The sequence below is a fragment of the Cupressus sempervirens genome, chromosome 6 (assembly GCF_028749045.1).
Source record: "Cupressus sempervirens isolate cs-2001-9-10 chromosome 6, ASM2874904v1, whole genome shotgun sequence".
Taxonomy (NCBI): domain Eukaryota; kingdom Viridiplantae; phylum Streptophyta; class Pinopsida; order Cupressales; family Cupressaceae; genus Cupressus; species Cupressus sempervirens.
In genome coordinates, this window is record NC_143123.1 from 705824808 (window position 1) to 705850387 (window position 25580).

General features: G+C 35.6%; 1 pseudogene across 1 annotated transcript; it reads right to left on the reverse strand.

Annotated features, from left to right (window-relative positions):
- Window positions 1-416: 416 nt before the first annotated feature.
- On the reverse strand, window positions 417-3421 carry LOC149554230 (G-type lectin S-receptor-like serine/threonine-protein kinase At2g19130 pseudogene; annotated as a pseudogene). Its single transcript, XR_016353236.1, has one exon. The product of XR_016353236.1 is annotated as a G-type lectin S-receptor-like serine/threonine-protein kinase At2g19130 pseudogene (transcript).
- Between the last annotated feature and the right edge of the window lie 22159 nt (window positions 3422-25580).

Genomic DNA, 25580 nt, shown 5'->3' on the forward strand with positions numbered 1-25580 from the left:
ACAAGTAGTTATAATATAAAGCTTGTGAGGAAGTTCAACAAAGTGGATGTTACATAGTGACAAAAATGATATATTAACAAGCTGTGATAATTATATCAACAAATGTATGAACAAAAGGAATGATATAACATAATTATAACAAGTAAAAAAAACTAAAATTCAATCTATTTAGATATATGAATGAGACTTATCTAACATATATATTTCGATAAAAAAGTAGATACTAGATATATATTCATCATTTATAAGAACTTCTAGATTTGATTGTGTATGATTTTTTGCATCATGTTTTTAATTATATTCCGTGATAATCATCAGAATGCTAATTTGGTTGTATATAATATTTTGTTCCATGTTTCAATTATGCTCGGTAATCTATCAAGATGAAACCAAGCATAAAAAGTTCTAACAAATAATTATCATAATAGAATCTCCTTTCATTGAAATATGTATTCATTATATAGGATGTTCTAAACAAAAAGATATTTCTGTGTACTTGAATCTACACATTAACATCGGAGAAGCTGGGACAGAAACAGTTCACAGAGCATTTACTCATCCATTAAATCATCTCACAGAGAGGCGTAAGACGAAATACTTTATGAGAAAACAGCTACAAGCATGGACAAAATGCAAGTGTTGCATCAGTTTCAGAAGATTAAAGACTCTTTTAGCAGGTAATCATTATATTATGGCCTCAGTTATAAGCATTAACTACATTCAGTTTCCAATTTCAGTCGCATTTACAAGATGATTGCTAAGCATCAGACCCTCTGATTTGCCTTCCAATATCCTCACAACTTGAGCCATATTTGGTCTCTCATTCTCATCGTTTTTTATGCAAAGTATGCTCACCACAGCTGCTCTCCTCACCTCCTCAACGTCTGCCTTGTCAGCAATTCTTTCATCCACAATACCCACTGCGTTTCCCTTCTCAATCTCACCTGCTGCCCATGTTGGAAAGTAGTGCTCTGATTCATCCACGCTCAAGTCGCTATTTCGTTGCCCTGAGATTATTTCCAGCAGTGTCATGCCAAAGCTGAATACATCCACCTTCACTGTTATCGGCACGCCAGAGAGCCACTCAGGAGCCAAATACCCTCTTGTTCCTCTTGTTGTAGTCAAAACTCTACTGAAATCTCTGCCAACAAGCTTTGCCAGTCCGAAATCTGCAACTTTTGGGGAAAAATCTGCATCAAGAAGAATATTTTCAGGCTTGATATCACAATGGATGATGCGATCTATGCATTCTTCATGGAGATAAAGTAACCCTCTAGCAGTACCCAAAGCGATCCCAAATCTGGTATTCCAATCCAGCACTCTGCCCGCTTCTTTGGCCTTGCGAGACAAGAGAGAATTGAGAGACCCATTCTGCATGTACTCGTAAACTAGCATTCTTTGAGATCTCTCTGCACAGAATCCCACGAGTCTCACCAAATTCACATGATGTATGTTCCCAATAGTGCTTATTTCAGCGCGGAATTGCTTCTCTGCTTGTCCCGATCCCTCTAATTTTTTAACTGCCACAGATGTATTGTTCCGTAGAGTTCCTTTATAGACAGACCCAAATGCCCCCTTTCCCAATTTATGGGAGAAATTGTTTGTCGCAATTTTCATCTCTCTGTAGGTGAATGCTCTCAGCGATGTTGTTTCGCCGTTGTACGCGCCTTTCTCAAGCAGCCCTCGACGCCTGCGCTGAATAAACCATGCAACAACTAACAGAGCACCCAAAACAGCAAGTCCTAAAGGAATTGAAACAGACAGAGCAATTACTCTGCTGCTGCTGCTACCTCCGTCAGAGGACAATTGTGGCACATCTGAAGCGGCCAATCGAAGGAATGAGGATTGGCCGTCAGATGAAGTGGCCATAGTCTGCATGCCTAATAAATCGCCAAACCGCAGCTTACAAACAGCAGAATTAGAATCAGTGAAAGTAAAGGCCGTGCAGGAACAATTGTTTAGACAAGCAGTTTTACACCCTTGTAGACTCGACTCTTGTGCATTCTGAAACGCCGCTCCGTCCTCTGTAAAGGAAATATTAGTGAGTTGGAGGAAACCATCAGTGGAGCAATTTAATGGACTACGCCGGACACAACCGCTTGACCACCATTCCTGAGAACTCCATGTTGTAGCGTTTCTCGGCTCGAAACCATCGACACAGCTGCATAACTGAATGTTGGCTCTGTTGAAGCAGACTCCATAAGCCCCGCACACACCATACACGTCACAATTTGAAGTGGGCGAATTATAAACTAGGCTCCATGCATTGTTATTAACCGAGAAATAGAACGAAAGCTGGCCGTTCCAGCTGAGAACTTCCCTCGGCATAGTCGTCGACCGGACTCTGGGCGTGAGATCGTATGAATAGTACATATTCGTCGGAGAAATCTTCACGAATTTCTGCTCAAATAAAGTATCAGATACTGCCCCTGGCATGGAGGCAAAATATCTACCAGTCCATTCTCCTGAGGTGTAATATGAAACACCGCTTTCATACTGCAGTAAGAAGTCTGTCTTGCCAGGGGATGGATTCATCTGGAGACAGAATTTCCCAGGCGCCGGATCCACTGAACTTTTCCAAGCTGTTACCTTCAAGCCTTTGGAAAGCTTCATGGTAGGCATGAAATGATCCGTGGGATGCGCAAAACTCTCCCAGATAATCTCAGAAGTGTTTTGGCCTCCTAAAAGAACAAAATTACCAGAGTCCAGTATGGTAGCCATGGACGCCCCTGTTTTCTGAGTATCATTACTCGACCAAATGGCTTCTCCTTGCAAGTCAGAGACTGTGAGATAACCAGATTTAGACAGAGAGAGAAGGCCTGGCTGGTTTTTAATGGGAGTTTCTCTGTTAGCCACCCAAATGATGGTGTTGTCAGGGATCTGAGCATACCAGATTCCAACATACCAGTTGTTTGTTCCATTGGGATTGAAAAATCCCAATTCAAAGGTACCATTCTTAGAAATGATGGTCTGGTTTTCCCGCAGGGAAGACCCAGCAGAAAGGGTGTCTGCACCATCAACAAATAATTTGCAACCGCGCTGGAGAATAAGCAGAGCAAGCGCCAGAGAGAAACGTTTCTTACAGATAAATGCGACATGATTCGTCAGGAACAGCTGCATTTTAATCCGGGCTATTATTTTTCTCTCGAGAAATGTATCTGGTACAGCAAGCGGGGATTGTTGAGAGCTTTTAATAAGATATTAAGGCGACAACTAAACATGTTATTGACATGAGAAGAGGACCCGTTTGAATCAGTCGATGGATTTTGCCGTCTGCTACTGAAACTTAAATAGTAGACGATAATGGAAGCTTCCGACGACCGCTGACTGCGGAGTTTCGTAATTCAAGGTAATGAATCCACGTCCGTGATGAGGCCACTACGAGTCGTGACCTTGAAAATCTAAAACAAAAGTGGGGATTAAGTTATATTTATAATTTAAACAATACATATGCCATTATGGACTCGAAGCTTAATTTGTGGAATTTATTTTGTGTTTTTGAATAATATAGATGCTAACTTTTTTTTTTTGACGAATAGACCTTTTCCATTAAATTTGAATGATCAATATTCAACAAAAGGAAAATGTGAGTCTTTGAATTATTGATGAAGTTGAATGGTTCTCAATTAGCCCACCAAGGATTACATTTTGCTCAATGCAAGACTTTGACATCATCATCAAAGATTAAACGTTGCCTAATGTAAAATTTTGACATCATCACCATGTATGAGTGCATTTGTATTGGATTGCTAAAATATTTTGTGCTTCTGTTGGTTTGAACTCCCTATGAAAAAACAAAATTCAACAAAAAAAACTCACCCTTAGTTTTGAGAGTGTAGATATATAGTGAGAGATTAATCCTACCATAACCTTATTTCTAAAAGGTAGTTCAGTGTATAGATTTGGATAGGAAAAATACTTCTAATGACCCCTGTTAGATTGGTTTGACTTTTAATTATTATTTCTAAGTCATAAGTTTGTAAGTTTGAACTTCCATGAAAAAATAAAAATAAAAATAATTACTTTTATTTATTTCTTTGACTAATAATTGTATAAACAATTTCATAATTTACTTAAATGTAAATGAGTTTGATAATATCACTTAAGAATGTAATATATATTTTATTGTAAAATTTATATTTTAAACTTATTTTTTGATATTACTAATATTTCAAAAGAAATTTATAAATTTATAATATATTTATAAATAAAGGTAGAAAAGTATGTTCTAATTAATTCATCAAAAATATGAAGATGATCTAAGCAAAATGATTTTGATATTTTATGTGAATACAAATATTTTTTAATAAAAACATTTCATTTTAATATTTGTTAGTTATCATGGTTCAATTATGTAATTTTTGAGTCAACTTCATTAGCCCATGTTTCTACCATATTAACTTATAGTACATTTATAATTAAAGGTATAAAATTGCGTCTTAATTTTATGTAGGAAAGAGTTCATAAAAAAATTGAAGATGATTTAAGTAGTTAATCCTTCTCGACGAATTTAAGCTTCGCTTAAAATGATTGAACTCTTGGATAGATTGCATTTTCTTTTCCATTGCCATGGTTTGATGATGTGAAGGGTAGATTTGGATTTCAAGATTGAAAATGACTCACAAATCAATGGGAAAGAGTATAGAGTGAGGAAAATACCCTTGCAGGACCCTCAGGTTTCTCCGTTAGGGTCAATTGATCGAATAAGTGACTAATAAAATATTTTTCATAGCCACTGAAAAGAAACAACTCCTCAAGTGAACAAAAAATACATTTCTAGTGGAAAAATAAAACATACAGGCAAATGCGAGTCAACAAATAAGAGAAACAATTTAGGTGCTTACTTGGCGATTGGTTAACTATTTATTCTCTTGGTTGTCGAGCATTAAGGAAGGAAGATAAAAAATGAAAGAAGGATAAAAATCATCAAGATTTTGGGTTATTATAGGAAAAGCTTTCAACATATAGACATATATGATTACACTCGAAAGATAATCTTAGTAATAAGGGAGGCAAATTAAATCAGATTCAAGGTGAACTCCATCAACATCAAAACATTTTTCCAAATTTGTCAACTAGCAACAACTTATGCAACAAGTTAATCTTTGAATAGGGAAGCAGTCCTTCTTTAGGTTCGTAGCAGATTGTATCACTTCTTGCAATAGTTGCAAGACCAAACTAAGGCAAGAAAAATATTTTCAAAAACAATAATTCTAGACAAAATAAAATCTTGAAGATAGATTGGGTATCTGCATACCAACTCTCAAGCTTTAGCACTCATATTACATATAACTCAACTCTTCTCCTCAATACAAAGATTTTCTTTTTATCTTATTTTTTTTTTCTAGATATAGTTAATAATTAATTTAAATATTATTTATAAATAATACAAGTGGTCAATTTATAGTTATAGATTACCAAAATTGATGATCAAATACACCTAGGGTAAAAATCAATTTAAACTTAGCAAATTTGTATAGCCTCCAAAATTCAAAATCTTTAGACAATCAATTAAGGCAAGTTCTTAGTAAATTGACGAATCATAAATTCATCTAATTAAATCAAAGGTGATTTATTTAATATTAGGCAATGATCTTATATTGAAACTTCTATAGCTATACGGTGCTCATAATAAATATTATCTACTATAAGGAGAAATATGAAAAATGAATCATGTGAATTCTATATTTTGTTTAATCTATGTGAACGAGACAACTAGGACAAATTTCAACAAATAATATTTTATCTTTTGGTGCACAAAATATATTGATGGAGGGCCACACCACTCTACCCACTCACAATCAAGAATGAAACAATATGAAGATAGAGATGACAAAAATGCTTCATAAAGCATCCATTAATACTTGAAAATTCACTACAAGAGCTTACACTTGAAGAGCTTCTATTTTCCGAACTTGATTACAAATGATAATAAGCCTTGCTTAAATAGGCACTTCTAACCCAAGACATTACAAACACAACCAATGTGGGATAAAAGGTAAATACAACTACCTTTAAATAAATATTAAATTCCCACCCAAATACAACTAAGCACCCAACAAATATTAAATACATGATTTATCCAAAACCTTCTAGAATTTCCACCTACACACCTCGATTAATGGAATGACAACTATTTTTCTTATTTTTCTATTTACGCCACCTACGCACCTTGAAAATAGAAATTCCTCTTTTCTTTTTCTTTTTTTCTCCTTTTCCCCTTTTTTTATTTTTTATTATTTCTCCTCTAATTTTCGTCACTTTTCTCTCTCCTCCAGAATTTTTTTTTTTTTTCCAATAATTTTCCAATGCAAGGTGCTCCTGCATCATATATCCTCCCCTTTTATGACAAATTGATTCTAGATTTGGTTCCTTGGAATTTTTCTACACTAACAAAGAGTGAATCTAATGATAAAAGTTGCATAAATGTAAAATCTAAATGATGTAGACAAAAAGAAGTTGCATTTGATCCCCCTAAAACTTGAATTCCTTCTCACCCTTATCTTAAGAACTCACATAGGTGGAAACCCCCCTCTAAAAGAAGATTGGGATTGACTCAATCCCTACATTTTATGGATTCTAATCCTTTCATTCCCCTGAGAGATCCAGTTCAAAGATCACCTTTTTCCAAATTCAAATATGATCTCATAATCAAACCAACTAGGAAGGAAGCCCCAACAAGCCAATGGGGCGGTCACCACTAATTCATTAGCAATTGATAAGGAGGAAATCCTCACTCTAGATCTTCAGGATTATGAAGTGGGATATACCCAATGCCAATGCCAAAAGTATAGACCTTATGCCAAATGAACAAGAATAGGTGCAAAGATAGAAACTATTGTGAGATGGTTGAAAGAATCTTAGGGGAGTAAACTAGAAGTAACTATCTTGGAAAATGATTTTCTTTATATTGATTGTTGTAGCTCCAATTTGATTTAAAAAATTAATTAATTAAAAACACCCTAGCTTTCAAAGGCAAAGCTTTTAGAGTCCTTGACTGGCAGCCTTTCTTTACCCCAAACAACTTAGGCTCCTTTATAATAGATTGTGTTGTTTGTCTGCCTAATTTCTCGATTGAACTATCAACAAAAGAGACTTTTAAATTGATAGGTAATAAGTTAGGGAATGATCCAAGAGCATCCTAGGTGTAAGAGCAATCTTGCATCACCTAAAAAATATTTCTTTTTAGTCTTTTCTATTTTAATAAGGACTAGTAGACAAGGTCGTTACTATTTATGGAAATTTGCTATTTTTAGTAAGTCTCTCATTCAAGCTCAGAATGTTCTCATTTTCTACATGAAGGTTCATTTTAGAGTTATAAGGCTACCATAAAAATCTCATTGCTCTAGCTTAAGTATTGAAGAAGTTATTGCAGATTTTTGGTGGAAAAATTTGCAAAAAAAGCTCCAGGCTCACCGTTGGAGGCCTTAGAGTGCTCAGATGAGGTTCAAAAACTTGACAGAAGGGTGCTTGTGCCATTCTAAGTATGTAGATCAAGCGCTGGCATTTTCAAAAAGTGGTTATAATAGCCTATCAGAGCACCAATTTGAGAGTTATGGCCTTTGGAAGTTGGGCTACCGAAATTTCTAAAATAAGTTGTCAAATATGTATTTAGCTGACTCTATATGTATTGTCAAGGTCTATCAACCCTAGGTATTAAGTTTGAGCATCTAGAACCTTACCAGGTAGCATAAAATTGCCTATTTAAGAAAGGCCCAAACATTGTCTAGGACAGCTCTGGGTGATAGTTTGCAACTTGTCTTGTAGATTATTGTAATGAAGGCACCCATGTGGGTTAGCATATTGTACTTGTGAATTCTATAATTTTGCATTTGTGGCAAATAAGAAAGCCCATATTTTGTTCTCGCATTTGTTGTCATTTCTTTGTTTTCTATTATGGTTTATGGTATTAAAGGGAGCACCCTTCATCAAGTGGTATTAGAGCTAGAGTTCTTGAGTGTGTGGACAGATCACTGACTATGAGGTAGTTCACACCAGGACCATGGTTTGGGTTGAGCATGTAGACAAATTGTTGAATGTGAGGAAGGTTGCACTAGGGTTTCAACAGAAGCGTGAAAATGCCTCCATGAAGAGAGAATGGTGGAAGAGCTATAGGTGTTACAATTGAGGGCTTTTGAGCCCTCCAAAGACAAATGCAAGCATTAGAAGAACAAATGCATAAAGGAATAAATCTTCCCGTAAGAGATGAAAGCAAGGATGAGGATGAAGTAGAAGAAAATGTCGAAGCAGAGACAGTTCTAAATCCAGAGGAAGAGAGGTTTTTTAGGGCCATCTCCAAGATTGGAAAAAGACCTAAGTTTGAGGTTCTCACATTTTTGGAAAATATTAACCTAGAGGAGTTGATCGATTGGATCAATGAACTGGAGAAGTACTTTGAGTATGAAGATATTGAGGATCTAGATAGGGTCAAGTTTGCGAAGGCAAAATTGAAGGGACATGCAAAAATCTAGTGGCAAGAGGTTCAATTGGAGTGAAATAGAAAGGGAAAGGACAAATCACCAGATGGGATCAGATGATAGCTAAATTGAAGGGACAATTCATTTCCATGGATTATGAGCTTGATCTATTGAAAAAAATGCGAGGGTTAAAGAAAGTAGGAAAATCTATTAAGGAGCATACCAAAGAGTTCTACCAAGTTCTCATTGGAACTGGCCATGCAGGAGCTGATAAGGAGAAAGTGGCCCATTATCTTAATGGGTTAAGGCCAAGCATTTAAGATGAGCTAAGTTTGATTCAAATGAACAGTATTGAGGAGATATACTAGTTTGCCCTAATAGTTGAGGAGAAACTGAGCAAGAAGTTTGACAATAAGAATAGTGGAAGAGGTCGTGGTGGAAGATCTGGTAGATAATCTTATGGAGGTCATAATGATGATTAGAAGAACAAGGATTAGGCTGGAAGTAGCAATTAGAACTAGAGGGAAAACAATTCCAATCGTTTCCATGATCTGAACAATAGAAATCAGCAAGGAAGAGGCAGAGGACAAGGATCTGGAAGAGGAGGCTTCTGTGGGAAATGTTTTTACTATGGAGAAGAAGGGCATAGAGCATTTGAATGTACTCAACACCAAGGAAGGATAGATTGAAGAACAAAAGGCTAGACAAGAGTTGCACATGTTGATGAAGATGTCAGATCATCACATTCTCAAGATGTTGAAAGAGGAAAAGTCCTAGTTAATAGAAAAGTCATGCTGAGTGGTGAGAATGAACCTAATCAAAGAAGGAACTTGTTTCACACAAGGTGTAGATGTGAAGATAAGTGTTGTGATGTGATCATTGATGGTGGAAGTATTGAAAATTTGGTGTCAAAAATAATGGTCACCAAGTTGAAGCTAAAGAGACAGAAACACCCGCGTCCATACTGTATTGCTTGGGTGCAAGATGACCACATGGTCATGGTCAATGAGCAATGCTCAGTGAAGTTCAAGATTGGAAGCTACCAAGATGAGGTCCTTTGTGATATCATACCTATGGACATATGTCATGTGTTGTTGGGTAGGCCGTGGTAGTTTGACAGGCATGTTGTACACGATGGGCAAGAAAATACCTACACTATGACTAAGGATGGAGTGAAACATAAGTTGAAGCCATTGAAGGAGAAAGAAGAAAAGGTATGTAGTGTTGCTAGAATATGTTTTGTTGATAAAAAAGAGTTTCTCAAAGGTATGAAGCATGAGCATATGTGTTTTGCTATAATTCAGAAGTAGAGGAGGTACCTACAAAAGTTGAAAATATGTTGGGAGAGTTTTCTAATATTGTATTAGATAATGTACCTGATGGATTGCCTCCAATGAGGAAGATCAGTCACCAAATGGATTTGGTTCTAGGAGCCAGTTTTCCAAATAAAGCAGTGCACAGAATGACACCAATAGAAAGTGAAGAGTTAAACAGACAAGTTCATGAGTTGTTACAGAAGGGGTTGATTTGAGAGAGTCTGAGTCCATGTGCTATACCAGTAGTATTAGCACCAAAGAAGAATGAAGAATGGAGGATCTGTACAAATTCTTGTGCTATCAACAAGATCATGATCAAGTACGAATTTCCATTGCCAAGGATGGATGATATTATGGACTATTTGAGTGGAGCTGAGTATTTCACAAAGATAGATCTGAAGAGTGGATACCATCGGATTTGTATAAGAGAAGGTGATGAATAGAAGACTACTTTCAAGACCAAAGTAGGACTGTATGAGTGGTTAGTCATGCATTTTGGGCTAACCAATGCATCAAGTACTTTCATGTGCCTCATGAATGAGGTACTAAAGCAGTTTCTGGGTAAGTTTGTCATTGTTTACCTAGATGATATTTTGATCTTTAGTAAGACATTGGAGGAGAATTTGACTCATATTCATAAGGTGTTTGATAAGTTGAGGGAAGAAAAGTTGCTGATAAACCTAAAGAAGTGTAGTTTTGTAAAGGAGTTGGTGCACCTAGGATTTGTAGTCTCAGTAGAAGGTCTAAAAATGGACCCAGAGAAAGTGAAGGCTATCCTTGAATGGCCTACTCCAAGGAGTGTGACAGAGGTAAGATCTTTTCATGGAATGGCTAGTTTTACAGAAAGTTCACAAGAGGTTTTAGCAGTATTTGTTGACCCTTGACTAAAACAATGAGAGGGGATATGAAAGAATTTAAGTAGGACTATAGGAGTAGATAAGAGTTTTAATCTATTAAATTAGAAAGTTACTAAGCAACCTATTTTAGCACTTCTTCATTTTAACAAGGTGTTTCAAGTACACTGTGATGCTAGTGGTACTGCAATAGGAGCTATTATGAGCTAAGAAGGTAGACTTGTTGCTTATTTTAGTGAGAAATTGAATGATGCAAAAAGAATTTTTTTTGTTTATGATCATAAATTTTATGCTATAGTTCAATCATTGAAGAAGTGGAGACACTATCTTCTTCCTAAGAAGTTTGTTTTGTATACTGATCATCAAGCTTTGTAATATTTGAATAGTCAAGGAAAATTGAACCAAAGGCATTTGAAATGGGTTGAGTTTTTGTAGAGTTATACATTTGTTTTGAAACATAGGAGTGGGAAGTCTAATAGAGTCACAGATGTTCTTAGTAGAAGACAAATTTTGCTGACAAAAATGCAAATAGAGGTGGTTGGCTTCAAGGAACTTAGTACATTGTATCTAGATGATACTGATTTTGGTGAAGCGTGAAAAGCTTGTACAGAATTTGTTACACTTGACTGGACAAAGTGGTTGGATTTCATGATCTAGGATAATATGTTGTTCAAAGGAAGCCAATAGTGCATTCCCAAAAGTTCAATGAGAGAGAATCTCATCAAGGAGAAGCATAGTGGAGGATTAGCTGGACATTTTGGGAGAGGCAAAACCATAGCTTTAGTTGTTGAGAATTATTATTGGCCATAGTTGTAGCAAGATGTGAAGAAGTTTGTACAGAGTTGCAAAGTATGTCAGATGGCGAAAGGAGTAAAGCAGAATACAAGGTTGTATCAACCATTACCTATACTAGAGAAGTTGTGGGAGGATGTTAGCATGGATTTTATACTTGGATTAGTGAGGACTTAGCATGGATATGATTATATTTTTGTGGTGGTTGATAGGTTTTCAAAGATGACACATTTTATTCCTTCCAAGAAGACTAGTGATGTTGTTCATGTGGCAGAGTTATTTTTTAGGGAAGTGGTGAGTCTACATGATCTATCCAAGAGTATAGTTTCAAATTGAGATGCCAAATTTTTTGGGTATTTCTGGCATACATTGTGGAAGAAGTTGAAGACATATTTGAAGTTTAGTTCATTACATCATCCATAGACTAATGGATAGATAGAATTTGTTAATCGAATTTTGAGAAACTTGTTGAGATGTTTGGTTGGAGATAAATCAAAAGGATGGGATATGATTTTACCATAGGCAGAATTTGCATACAATAATTCTATCAATAGGAGTACTGGTAAATCACCATTCCAGATTGTATATGGGATTAGTCCAAGAAATACTTTTGAATTGAGGTAGTTGGATAAAGGAGGGATAAATAGTGCTAAAGTAGAAGATTTTGCTGAATATTTGAAGAACATCCATGAGGAAGTGAGGAAAAACATCAAAAATATGAATACACAGTATAAGGCTAAGGTAGTTGTGAAAAGGAGGTATAAGGAATTTCAAATTGGAAATGAAGTCATGGTTCATTTGAGAAATGGGTGTTTTCTAGTGGATATGTATAATAAGTTGAAGATGAAGTTTGGAGTGTGCAAGATAGTGCAATGGCATGATTCTAGAAAATACCCTAGGTGTCTGATGCAGGAGCATCCTGGGTGTAAGAGCAATCTTGCATCACCCAAAAATATTTTCTTTTCAGTCTTTTTTATTTTAATAAGGACTAGTAGACAAGGTGTTTACTATTTATGGAAACTTTCTATTTTTAGTAAGTGTCTCATTCAAGCTCGAAATGTTCTCATTTTCTACATGAAGGTTCATTTTAGAGTTATAAGACTACCATAAAAATCTCATTGCTCTAGCTTAAGTATCAAAGAAGTTATTGTAGATTCTAGATGGAAAAATTTGTAGAAAAAGCTTCAGGATCATTGTTGGAGGCCTTAAAGTGCTTAGATGAGGTCCAAAAACTTGACAGAAGGGCACTTGCGATATTTTGAGCTTGTAGATCAGGAGTTGGCATTTTTGAAAAGTGTTTATAATAGCCAATTAGAGCACCAATTTGAGAGTTATGGCCTTTAGAAGTTGGGCTGCCATAATTTCTAAAATAGGTTGTCAAATATGTATTTAGCTGAATCTATATGTATTGTCAGGGTCTTTCGGCCCTAGGTATTAAGTTTGAGCATCTAAAACCTTCTTGAGAGGCATAAATTGCCTATTTAAGAAAGACCCAAACATTGTCTAGGACAACTTTGGGTGATAGTTCATAGCTTGTCTTGCAGATTATTGTAATGAAGGTGCCCATGTGGGTTAGAATATTGTACTTGTGAATTATGTAATTCTACATTTGTGGCACAAATAAGAAAGTCCATATTTTGTTCTCGCATTTTTTGTTGTTTCTTTGTTTTCAGTTATGGTTTATGGTATTAAAGGGAGCACCCTTCATTGGGGAAATATGTAGGTTTTTCTAGAATGTAAATTGAGGTTCTCTAATGCAATTATCATAGTCAATATGGATAACAACATTATTAAACCTAAGCCTTTAAAGATATATATTAGGGGAAGGCCACTCATAATAGAATTGATATTCATGGAAGGATCTTTCATAGAGGACCATGCATCAATTTCTCCAATCTTGAATCAAAGCCCTTCTTTTCCATATCCTCCTCTTGACACAAAAATTATCCTTAATAAGGAAAAATGAGGGTTTGACTCTGTGGAATCTCATGTAGATGATGATTTGGAAGAGGGGGAAATAAGTGAAGTAGTACCCTCACTCAACTCAATTATAGTTGGAACTATTATCTCTACAAATCAAGGAGGTGAGGCTTCAAGATTCATTAGGAATGTCCCCTTTTCATCTCAGTTGGTAATAGAGATAGTTGTCAAAAAAATGAGGGGTGAGGGAAGTTCTAAGCAAGATCTCAACAAAAATGTAGGGGTAGAAACCAAAGAGGTAGGAGGAAGGGACTCCTAAAGGTATAAGTTGTAGAAAGATATAACAATCATTCTTACTAAGAAAGGAGGCTTCATAAGTGAAACGAGTCAACAGAGAGAGGAAAATGATTATGGGGGAGGGGAACATGTAGATAATGACATAGATATCCTAGAGGAAACATTATACCCATCAGGCCTTCCAAATGAGGAACCTTATAGCCAAGATCCAGTGGAGCAAGATATTAGGATCATATTTGAGCATTTATGTGAATTTGTAGTTAATGACTTGATGAACAAATATATCAATGAAATTTGTGACGAGGAGGAACTTTTGAGATAGAATAAATCATTGATTAAATATTTGAAAGATGACGACTTGTTGGAAAAGGAAGTAGTAGTAGAACATTTGATAACAAAACAAGAAGAATTAGAACATAATGATCAGGAATAGTTGGAGATCACCATGACTAACCATGTAAAAACATTCTTGATTGTGCAAAAATAAATAAGAAGAGTGGAAGAAAAGCCCTTCAAGAATTAAGAATGAGGGATGGATGTGCTCATGGTGAATCCAAATTAACCAATATCCTTAATGCAAGGAAGGAGAAGATCCTTCCCAAGTCACCATGAATGTCCCAACTTGGAATATTAGGGCTTCAAATGCCCTTAACAATAAATGGGTCCTAAAACTATATATATATATATATATATATATATATATATATATATATATATATATAACAAAGGCATAACTCATTTTATTACAAGAAATGAAACTATATAGGAATGATCTAGAGGGTTTGAAAAAGAAGCTGGAATTTAGGGAGATATGGGGATCTCCCTCTAGGGGAGCCTCAAGAGATTCACCTTTCATATGGGACACAAGGTTTCTGACTACAACATCTTTAGAAGATCATGAAAATTGGAGTTGTGGCCTAGTAAGAAGCTCCCAAATGAAGTTGAGCTTTAGGATTTTCATTGTGTATAGCCCTATTCTAGAGAAAAGTAATGAAAAAAGGCCAAATACCCCAATAATAGGTGGGAGTCTCCCCTCTCAAAGATAGACAAAGATTGTAAATTGATGGTGATCAATTGCAATCTCTTCAACTGCTGACACAAATGTCATTGCTCATAGGGAGAATAGGGTCAATTTCAGAGATAATTTCATAGTGACAAATCTCTTTACTTACATAACTCAAATTATATTAAGATTAATGTTTGAAACCCCCTCTTTCTCTTATATTTTATTGGCTTAGAGTGAAGATGCTTAACTAATGAACTTATTTCATCTAATTTACATTAACAAATTCATGATTTCCATTTTCCCTCTAAATAATAATATACTTATATTTTTTGAAATAATATAATAACTAGTTCCTTAATATAATCTACATTTAGATCTCAAAAAATAAAAGTACCTAGATTAGAAATTAAACAATAGAAAATATAATATCAATATTTTGAATTTTGTTATATATGTTTATTTAAAAATTTAAAATTTAAAGGACATATCTAAACATCCACTTTAAGAATTTTATCTCAACTCCTAAATACATATGGTGGAATATATTAGCAAATTTACAAACGTACCTCTTCTCTTGATATTATTTTCTTCTCCAAAGTTTCTTTCCATTTTCAATTATCAAAACATGTTATATGTTTAAATGAATGGTTACACATCTAATTGGAGAAATATAGAGAAAATATAAAATGCATATTAATTTTGACAACTATGAATTTGAATAGAATGCATTAAGAAGAATAAAAATCTTGATATATTTTTCTCAAAATAGTTTAGAAAAGGGAATCAAGACCAAATATTGTCAATAATGATTGAGGAAGATTGTTAAAGAGGGAGATTGTTGACAACAGATTAATATATATATTTCAATCATTATTTTGTCACTGATGTCAAACCTGCTATTTTTCTGGTAAGACAACTACTTATATGATTTAAGTATTATCACTTATTTGATTGATGAAGAGGATTTGATAAAAAGATGTAAGAATAGCACCTAGAGGAAAGGTTGAGTTATGATATACAAAGGAGTACAAAAATTAGTTAAGATAGTGATAACATGATGTATTGATAATCTGCTTAAGGTTACAAAGGTTGGCTACACTAAGAAATTATAGAAGAACAAGTTAAAAAAAGTCTATTTGCCAATGTTGAATGAGTCGATAGTAGGTGCTAAGAAAAGTTAGTGCAAGCTAAGTAGAAAATCAGTTGGAGCCAAATAAAAGTAAATTCTAGTGGATGCCAAGCAAAACAGTGGATGTTGAGTAAAGTTTAGTTGATGTCAAGCACGAGTAAACTTTAGTTCATGTTGAGTGATTTTATAGAGGATGTCAAGCAACATAGTATGTGCCAAGCATCAAAAGCTAGTTAATGTAAAGCTATTACATTATTTGAAAGATCGTAAATTAGATGAATCTAAGCCAAGAAGTTTGTTTTCTTGGATTGTGTGAACTAGGTGGAAGATAAGGGTGATGAGTTGGTGGCATAGAATTCAAGGTAAACCATTTTGAGGCAAATTCAAAGAGGATTGAAGGAGAAGTTTATATAAAAGATATGGAATATGGGGTAGATTCATTGTATCCTACCTAACCCTAAATTGGACGATGGAGAGTGAGTGGAAAAAGGTTTTAATATCCTATTTATAGGAATGACTAGTCATGAAGCAAAGGTGTCATGTGCAAGAACCTAAGGAAGAGAAGGAGTCAAGGGTTTTGCTTCATCAAGTGACCTAGAGAAGAGTCTACATTGGCATGTTAAGCAAGAAGGCTTAAGAGTATGAATGCTTGAAGGGTGAACAAGCTATCAGAGCTAAAATGTGTGAAGGCCAAGAAGAATGGAGGACTGAAATAGAGATCTCTAATCTGCAAATGGAGTTGTAAGTTGTTATCAAATCAAGCCTTACTGTTACTCTCTAATAATTGTATCACTCTAGGGTAAAATCCTTTGGATTAAGGGTAAATCCTTTAACCAGGTGACATTCCAAGTGAAAGGTATAAAGTCCTCTAACAAGGCTCACTCCTAATAGGGTGATTGGAATCCATTAACAGGGTCACATTTTACAGTGTGTATTGTATAACCTTTAATAGGGTTGGCCTTTCACAGGGCATCACTTCAGAAGAGTGAAAAAGAGTAGCATGTTACTGGTGTTTTTTCCCAAATTGGATTTCCACATAAATCATTGTGTCAAATGTGTTGTTGAATCTTTTATATTTCATGTTTACATTTTGCAAATATATTTGACAGTAACCTACAAAGTTTTAAGTGATTGCATAATCTTATGGATGCATGCATTATGATAAATGTTTTATGGGTTCACGAAGCTGTGAAACGTTTTGTTTATACATCTGAACCTTGGATAACCGATTCACCCCCCCTCTTAGTTATTCTAAAGAATTCCAACAAATATAACTCTTTCAATAGACACAATATCTATGAAAACATAAAATGAATGATGATGCAGGAACATCCAAGGTGTAAGAGAAATCTTGCATCACCCAAAAATTCTGTTTAGTTTTTTAATAAGGATTATCTTTGTGCAGATTCCCTATTTTTGGCAAAATTACTATTTTTAGAAATTTTTTCATTTGAGCACAAATTGTTCTAATTTATTTATTGGAAGTCAACTTGAGTATATAATCCTGCCAACTAGTGGAGTTTATTTTGGAAAGGAACTACTAGGTTGCTCTAAACCCAATACCAGAAAGCATAAGATAGAAACAAGCCTTAAGATTAGCTAAATCCTATATTCAATAGTGTTAATCTTAGTTTTGGACCAACTTCAGAAGAATCACAAAGATTGTCAACACTTTAGGCTCAGTAGGCCCAAGGTGGGTACACCTTAGGGATTGATATGACTACTCTTATGATCTTCTTCTTTAAAAAAACTCACTCACAATTAATTCTTTTTTTAGATCTATCCCCTATAGAAGATAATGGTAAACATTCTTCTAGATTTTTAATGAGCCCCTTGATCACACTAGCTAACTATAACTTAGAGGAACGCAATCACAAATATGTAATGACCAACAAACTTAATCCTTCATTTATAGAAATAGAAATTTGATTTTAAATAATTTATTGTGCAATCACATAACTATATTAGATTGCATCTAAATTAATTGATCAATGCCTTATCCATTGTTATATAGAGTCAAATAGTAACTTCTGACCTATTTAATTGACTTGCAATTAAATTATCAGTAGTTAACCCATAATTTCATTCTTATGATATCCTTCCCATACACCTAGAAACCCTATCAATTCTTGAAAGCTATTACTTAATTCTTTGAATTAAAATCAATCAATGAAAAGATATACAACTCATCCAAGCTACATTAAATTGAAAGAACTTTAAAGGGTAAATGAAAATAACTTTAATATATGCATATATAAGAGATTTACTTTCTTAATATGTCGCTCAGTATATCTAATCCTATCTAAATCTATCACTACCTTTAATCAAATAAGTCTTTAGCTACTCCTTGTTAGCAAAGCTTTATTTTCTCCCACTGCTTCCTAGATATAAATTTCTCTTTTAGTGGGCCATTCAGTTATTTTAACCTCTTCAAGGTCCTTGGTAGCTTTAACCCACTTGACATATGTGATAGTTTTTGATTCTAGTGAAAATTTATTTAAGTCTTGTACATGATATAATCACGTATTCGTGAAACCTTAATGTACAATTTAGATAGACTAATAATGAACTAGACTAAACCCAAGAAATAATTATCAAACTATAAATTCTATGAGCATGTATCATGTTTCCCTAACTATAACTACTAAAATAGCTCCCAGACCAGCATCTTAGTGACAATTCTAGAATGGGAGTATGCTTAGAATGCAGATCTACAAGAATGCATGCAAGATCTATGACTATAATGTAGATTATATGAAGATAAAAAATCTTAAAATGATATGACAATGGCCATACAATGATCTAACATGTAATAAATGATGTTAAATGACATAAAAACAATGCTAAAATGCTATGAATTCACTAGAATGATAATGCTAAAATGATAACTCAGAATGTGCCTATAGTGCAGATGCCTAAGACTTGGGTCCCTTGGCTCTTGGATTTCCCTCCTATTTATAGGATTTCAGAAGGGGTTGGGGCAAGAATCAAAATTTTCACCTTTGACTAATGGGTGAAAGTGAAACTGAAAATATCTCATAAGAGACTAGGAGGAAGAGTCCAATAGACTTGGTTTTGAGAATAATTGAGGATATTTTTAATTCTTTTAAAATGAAAAAGGGAGATTTTTAATTTTGTGAGGATAAATGATTTTATTGATTTAACAAATGTCTTATTTATTCTCAACACTTTGTCTTTTTCTTCCTCTTTTTTTTGAATTTCATTTTATGAATTTGAATTTGTTTTCTCCTCTTTTAAAGTTGATTTAGGTCTTGTCGATTGGATAGATAATTAATGACCTGATGTGATTTTTGATTTGAAAGTCTATTGTGTTTCTTTTGATTTTCTCTTAAATTTGTACTAATTGTTCAAAATTGCGTGATTTAGGTCTTTGCCAATTTTTGGGTGTCTAAAAATGCCCCTCTTTGAGCTAATATGCTAAGCATATTAGTTTAAAGACTATCTTGATATTTTGATTTTAGGTCAACTTCTAATGATTGGATGTCTGTTCGATGATATTTTGACATTTTGCCGTTGTTGTGGTGTCTGTCTATTGATGGTTTGATATCTGATCATTGATGATTTGATTGTGGTGTTGATTTGGTGTTGCAATTTTTTTTCTTGGATACCCTAGTTTTGGTAGATTTGATGTTTGAAATTTTTGGCTAGGGCAGGAGGTTTTTGATTTTTCAAAAAAAAATTGATGCCCTAGTTTGAATGTCTTGATTTGATATGGATATATGCCCCCTCAGAAATGAAATTGGAAGAAAATATGGAAGTGTAAAAGTTAAGTAGGTTCCAATTTTATTTTTGAAATGTTGGATAGTTGACAAAAAAAATGATTAGGTTGGTTTGATACAATACCCAATTTGTGAGAGTGAGTGAAAAGATCCAAATGGTGGGTAAATAGGGTGAAAAAGTGATATAAATGCCCCTTAGAGACATTAAATAAGTCAAAAAGACCTTTTACCCTTGTCATTTTCACACTTCCCTTTTTCATTTAGTGATTTGGAGTTTTGATTCAATGAGGATGGGGGTCCCTTTATGAGAGCACAGATTTGAGAGAGGATGTTGGTACGAGTGTCTAGTGGACTATGGTGCCCCAATAAGTCATCGAGATCGTTCATTTTATGAGTTTTGCATTTGTACCTTTGTTTTTTTGAAATTTTGCATGAATTTTTGTGAAAAATGTGATAGTTTATGTATTGTAGCACATTTGGCATTTCTTTTAGCACATATGCATTAGTTTAGTGCATTTGAATACTACTATAACACATATGTGCCATGAAATAGCACATTTAAAACCTATGTTATGATTAAAAATAGTGCAAGCATTAGGGAAATAGCACATATGTCTATTGAAATAACACATTTGAGTCTTTAGGCACATATGAATGAGTTTGTAGCACTTTTGTGTATAATAGCACTTATGCACTTTAAAATAGCATGTATGAGTAGCATAATAGTGCTTAACCACTTTGAAGCACATGTGATGAGTTGAATAGTGCTTTTGATAGTTTAAGTAGTGCATCTACCTATTTTAACATATGTAATTGATTTGGTAGCACATATGTCCTAGGAAATAGTGCAAATGGTTATTGAAGTGCAAAAAATGAGTGTAGGGCCATAGTTGAGTGTAAGATAACACAAAAGGCTAGATTTTAGGTTTGTTAACCAAGGATGTGTTGTAGCGAGGAAACAAAATTGATCAAGTATTCATGAAGTGATGTTGTAGGATTAGTCTTGATGATAGATAAGTAAATAGTGATGCCCCAACTTAGGATACAGAGTAGGGAAAATAAAATGGTCTGACTCAAGATAGAGAGGGATGAGTAGTAGGGCCAAGATAGAACTATTAGCTAGGTAGCTATATATAAATAGGAGACTGATGTGTGATGATCACTTTGTGATGAAAACTAACATTTTTGTTTGTCTGATGAAAAACATGTACATGGGTGAAAGGTCATGGTACGAGGACTGTATCCATGGCCTTTAGAGGTAGTGGGCCGATTGTTCGATGCAAACCGTTAGGTGATAAATAGATGTGGGTTCACATATTTGTTACATATGCCCTAGTTTCGAGTGAATTGGGGGCTATTGATAGCTGTGGCTGAGAAATGGCACTCAAACCACAACACATTTTATTTGCCAATGGGGGAGATGACAGTGACTCCCAAGGATGTATACAGGATATTTTAGATATTGATAGTAGAGGATTTGGTGTATTATGATTAGACTACCAATGGCACCACTTTTAGAGATATGTTTGGAGATGATAGCATTGGGGATCACAGTGTCTCCTAGTTCTAGATGCTAAAGTATGAGCCACTACCAATAGTTTTGGTGAGACTAATAGAAGGGTTTTTGTTTCCAGATTGACAGGGGTGGGAATGTCTAGTTGGCTGGGGCTGATTGATATAAGATATCATTGATCAACCATAGAGATTTGCATGGGGCAGTTGCATTTTGACCCACTTATATCATGATTTACATCAGGTTGTGTATTTTGACGTGTCATCGTTATCAGAAGGGGTGATTTTGTTATAGCTATGGACATGGGAGAATTTTCCCATTACTCATCTAGTGTGTGTGTGATAGTAGCCTCAGGGTGTGCCATTCATGTATACTTATTCTAGTGTGATCATGTAGCCCCATTTGGGCAAGATCGAGTATTGGTAGTAGATTTTGGATGATATTGATGAGGTAGTGTGGAGATGGTACAAGTTTATAGAGCCATGGGCAAAGGATGATGAGATGGTATACTTATTTGATTTGAGATATTTACTGGGTCGAATACTAGTAGTGATAGAGTAGTTTTGTTTTAGGCAGGTAGTGAGACAATTCAATTGGTGGCAGGGCATGCCATAGAGGACAACACATTACACTCGGGTGTAGTTAGAGAGAGCAGTGTGGGGGATGACCTTGGAGTACAAGGCTTCCTTGGAGGCCTTTTTGTAGATGATAAACATGCCACAACCATGGGCCTTATGAGATGGGGTGGTAGATGCAGGGATGGAGGGGGATTATGCACAGTGGTTTCAGAAGCATCCCTTCCCTAGATACATAGATCCGACTAAGCCTATTTTGGGGATCGATAAGCCATCAAGTGGGGGAGAGGATGATGATGATGAGGGCAACCTGAGGAGAGGCAGAGGGAGATGGTGGGCTAGAGCTAGGGTGAGAGGTGTGATCAGAGCATAGGGGAGGCGAGGCCGAGTGGCCGTGGTACTACCAAAGAGGGGAGTGGCACGAGGCCAATGCAATGACTAGTGGGTGCAAAGAGGGTTGGAGGGATTCGAGGCCATGGTGGGGTGAGGGTGAGAGGAGGGTTGGTTGGTGGTGTGGGTGTTGGTCAATGAGACAGAGGGGCAAAGCAAGCTAGAGTAGAGTAGGTGAGGACTAGGTTGCTAGAGGATGTGCAATTTGTTTGGAGCTAGAGGCCATGGATGCTGGCTCTAATCAAAGATCCATCAGGTGCACAACCATAGAGATAGTAGTAGGTGTTACTAGAGGCACAACCACAAGTACAACAACTAGTACCACTAGATTCAAAGCTACCACTAGAGAGGCCAAGGGAATCGATAGATTTGGAGGCTAGGATGAGTGACATGGAGGCTCAGATGGGTGAGGTGTTGAGTACCCTATAGAAATTTATAGCTATGATGACACCAAGGCCACCACTACCACTACCGCCACTAAGGATAGATGAGGCATCGACGAGTCAAGCTGTTGTGATTGGGTAGGTTTCACCTATGATAGATGCGACAAAGTAGGTGACCCAAGAGAGGATGAGTACCCCCAGTGAGCAGGGACCATTAGATCAGACACCTATGAATGGATGAGTGTACATTATGTGTTGTGGCCTTACTCATTATGTATCATTATTCTTTTGATGTTCATTTGATATTTATGTTGATGCACTTTTGGATGTTCATATAGATAGATGTTTGTGATTTATTGACATTTATGTTATGTGATTGTTGGATGTTCATGTGAGTGCAATCTATCTTATATTCATGTGGATTTTGGCCTTTGGATGTATTGTTTGATTGTTATTTTTGCTTTATGATATATACGAGCTTATAGATGTTCAGATGTGTGCACTTGTTTTATCATGGACTCATGTATGTGTGTGATGGTTTGATTTGATGGATATGGTAGTAGTAGATGCAGATGTGTATATATATGTGAATGATTAATGTAGCATGACAAAATGGATAATGAATAAAATAAATGACATGGCAATAATGATGTAATGAAAAGGTGACATGATAATATGAGTGTAATGACATGAAATGAAATATGGTAGAATGATTTAATGAAATGAGATGTAATGGAATGTAATAAAATGGAATATAATGAAATGTAATGTAACAAAATGAAACTATAGTAAAATGAAATTATATGTGATGAAATGAGATGTAACACAATGTAGTAAAATGGAATGTAATGGAACAACATTTGGTGTAATGTAACATGATGTAATGAGATGTAATAAAGTGATTTGTAATGTAATGGAATGAAGTGTGAAAAAAAATGAATTGCAATGGGATGAATTGTAATGTCCCCTCTTTAGTTCGACATGGCATTGATCATGGATTTGCCTATTCCAGACTCTCGTAGGCAAATGGTGTGGAAAGAGAGTCAATTCGGCGGATCAGATAGTCATATCTTGCTCTTGAAGAAGTGTTAAGAGGTTATATTTTATCATTATGTGATATTGGGGCCCACATGTTATAATTTTAATTTGAGTTGCACTTTTTATTTTATAAAATTACTTTATTATAAAAAAAGTGCATTATAATGAGAAATTATAAAGGATGTTTCTAGAAGTTCTAGCAACTTCTTAGAAAAGTGAATAAATAGAGGGCTGGGCCTCTCATTTGGACATGCTTGGATTGGAGAACTCTTCTACTTCTTCATTGTGAAGACATTTTTGGACTTTGGATCTGCAAATTATTCGATCTTTGGGAACGAATCACTCCCTTGGATTGGCGACTTTGAGGGTGTGAAATATCACCTAAATTATTGCATAATTGGAGTTGGTATTCAGCCATCTCATTGGAGCTTATTGAGAATTCGTTGTTAGGGTTTGTTTTTGGTTGGAATAAGGATTTCAGATTTGCCCTATCAGTGGAGAAGCATTTGACAAGAGTTTGAAGACAGAATAAGTGCATTTTCAGAATTGGCAAAGTAGGGTTCGGAACCACATAATTGCTCATATCTCCTCAACCCCTTGGAGTTATTTTTTATGGTTTTACAAGGTTACTACGTAACCCTAGGCACCCATTTTCCTTGCATTTGGGGGTCCCAAAACTCTAATATTATTTTATTTCAGCAGCTGTACAGGTACGGCCTGGTACGGCCCTGCTAGTTTGGGCAGCAGCAGCAAATTAAGGACAGTTTGGGGGTGCGGTTGGAGGTCTTCATCAATGATCTGCAGCAAAACGTGGTGTTCTTCCAAAGTTTTTCAAACCAAGTTCTTGCATTCTGAAATATATGTCAATTTTTGGGTAAATTTGCTGTCATACAGTTATTGTAATAATCAGTCTAGAATTGGTAATAAAATAATTTCAGAATTTATTGCATTGTAATTGAAATATAGTTCAATGGCTTTATATATATTGTAATTCTGTGATTATATTCTGAAAGTATCAAATCTGAAATTATCATATTCTGAATATTGTTACTGTTACACGCCAAGTGTTTGACAAAATTCCTAAGTTCAGTTTGAGGGTTTCTGTGGCCTTTATAGTGAGGGTCATTACAGTGGTATCAGAGCTATAAGTCCTGCCATCCTGTGGAGGTCTTATAGGGAATTTGGAACAACTGGATAGGAGGGAAAGTGGTTGACGAAATGTCAAAACACTAAAATCAGAGCATGCAACAAAGGCCTTATAATTTTCGCAATACCAAAGCAAGACAAGATAGGATTTCTGACCTGCAGAGCGAACAGTCTAGCTCATCTATCCAGGTGGACATAGAATCCAGTCATACAGACACAGGGGAGGTATTTTTTGATCAAGACTACGACTACAATATGGATAGAGGTAGGAATGCCGGTCTAGATCTGCAAGAGGAAAGATTTTTACAGTTATTAGACACCCTGGCACAGGGACAGCGATTAGCCGAACAAAGAGCACAAGAACAGAATCAGAGAATGGAGCTTATGATGCAGATGATGGCTCGACAAATGGGGTTGAACGCTAACATAGGTGGAGGAAATAATCAGAATGGTCACAATCAGAATGGGAATAATCAGGATGAGAGACATAATGGAGGCGAACAAATTGGGAACAATTTCGATCATGCCCCCCAGCAAGCTCGGACAGTAAGTTCGAGGCCTATGATTCCTACGTTCCTTCCTAGAGCTCCAAAGCAGTCAGTACCAGAACCCCAGATCACTGACATACAGGATCAGCTAAGGAGAGATTGGGAAGCAGGAGGACCAGATTTTACAGCTGCAATCACCTTTAGAGAGTATATGGATGTGCGGATGAAGCATATGCCCCGTGGACAAGACAGGACTCAGAACTATGAGCTACAAAAGAAAGTAGGAAAACTATAGTTACCATATTATGATGGCTCGGGGAAGTCTACAGCAAGAGCTTGGGTTCAAAAGCTTGACACATACTTTCAATTGAATCCTATGTCTGAGGAAGAAGCTATTAAGTATGCAGCAATTCACCTGGATGGGTTAGCACACGAATGGTGGCATCATGGTATGATCACTATGGGTCATGCACACATTACCTCATATGTGGAGTTTACGGAGAGACTGATTGAACGTTTTGATAAGAAAGATCCAGAACTCCATTTCAAGGAATTAGCCCAGCTTAAATAGTGGGG